This window comes from Mus caroli, chromosome 19, assembly GCF_900094665.2.
Source record: "Mus caroli chromosome 19, CAROLI_EIJ_v1.1, whole genome shotgun sequence".
Classification (NCBI taxonomy): Eukaryota; Metazoa; Chordata; class Mammalia; order Rodentia; family Muridae; genus Mus; species Mus caroli.
This window is the reverse complement of record NC_034588.1, coordinates 10,884,862-10,886,696: the sequence shown is the minus strand read 5'-3', so window position 1 is coordinate 10,886,696 and position 1,835 is coordinate 10,884,862.

Genomic DNA, 1,835 nt, shown 5'->3' with positions numbered 1-1,835 from the left:
TTTGTAGACCAGGCTGGCCTCGAACTCAGAAATCCGCCTGCCTCTGCCTCCCGAGTGCTGGGATTAAAGGCGTGCGCCACCACGCCCGGCATAAGTCATTTTTTATCACAAAGCTTATGATAATCATCCTTTCACATTTTCTAAAACAAAAACTAAGAACATTCCATTCAAAATAACAATTCCTTCTTTGTCTAAACGTTTAAACTAATACCATTCCATTAATAACATTTTAGTTGATGTTTATAATCTCTTAACTTTCCTATCCACTCAGTCAATTTTATTGACACTAAATTCATTCTATCCATACACAACTCTATGCAGGCTTCTGGCTTAAAATCGTAACACTTGAAGATGTCTTTGCACAAAATTTCCTTCATTATCTTTAGTTTCCTAATTAAATATCTATCGGAAATAGATTTCTGAGGAATATATGAACTGCTGCATGATATTCAAAACACAAATGGATTTTCTTTTCTCTGTCTAATTTACATTTCATAGTACATGACAATAAACATTTCTTTATATTTTTCTTCATAAATTCATGTAACTTTCTAAACTTGAATAAATATTCCATGGTAGAAGAAGCTAAGTGTACCTGATATATTTCTCTCTTAGTAATTTATACATTTTCTTTATCTCCACAAGCTGATAGTTGGGTCCTATGATTTAAGAGAAAACCTACACAACAAATTGAACATGGAGAGGTTTAACTGGTACCTACACAGAACCTCCTCCTCTCCATGATAATGTCTTTAGTATCGAAAATACCCTATGGGCTACCAAAAGAGAAATGTAAACACCACCTCAGCTACAAAACCTTTGATTTATAATCTTTTCTGTCTAGGGAAATGGTGGTATAAAGAGTAACTACGTAATATTTGAATTGACTTAAGGCGCACTCCACAAGTTGAAACCCACACCTGATATTACTTGGGTAACTAAGAACCACAGATCACATAGCCCCAAAACTTATGATGAAACTAAACAATGCCAGAGTAAAACAACAAAAAAGCAACAGTAAAGTGAATCCTAATAATATTCTGTTATATTCAAGAGAGGCTTTCTCCTATAGCAGAATGGAACAAATACAGAGACCCACAGCCAGGCATTTTATGAGAGAGAGAGAGAGAGAGAGAGAGAGAGAGAGAGAGAGAGACTTCACCAGGTCCTCTTTGTATGCATTCCACTTTTTTAGTGTGTGAACAAATAGGTCCCTAACTCTTGTGCATTCTCTTGGAGCTTTTTTCTTTTGTTGATTTACCTTGTCCAGCTGCCATATAAAAACCTATTTTGCTGGGCAGTGGTGGCACATAACTTTAATCCCAGCACTTGGGAGGCAGAGGCAGGTAGATGTCTGAGTTTAGGGCCAGCATGGTCTACAGAGTGAGTTCCAGGATGGCCAGGAATATACAGAGAAACCCTGTCTCGAAAAAAAAAAAAAAAACTATTTTGAATAAAGAGAGTGGGGAAAAAATGAAATAAATTATTTCAGATGCCTAGTTTCAGCTTGGTGGTCATGAACCCTTTTCATGTGTGAATGGTTTCAGCCTAGTGTAGCTCTAGAACTATGGTTTTAGAACCATCTTTATCCAACAGTGCAAACCACCTAACTCAGGTCTTATTTCTCATGCACTAACTCAATTTATGAATTTCAGGTCAATATATCTGAAAATCATCCAAAGAAAGGAGTCCACATGATCAGTTGAATTACAAAAGCAAAATTTATATGATTGTTCAAAATAGTATGTCTTTTATCAGACCCACCAATTCTCTTGGAGTGCTTTCTAGTGACAACCTAGATAAACCCTAAAACTCAGAATTTAAAAGAACAATCT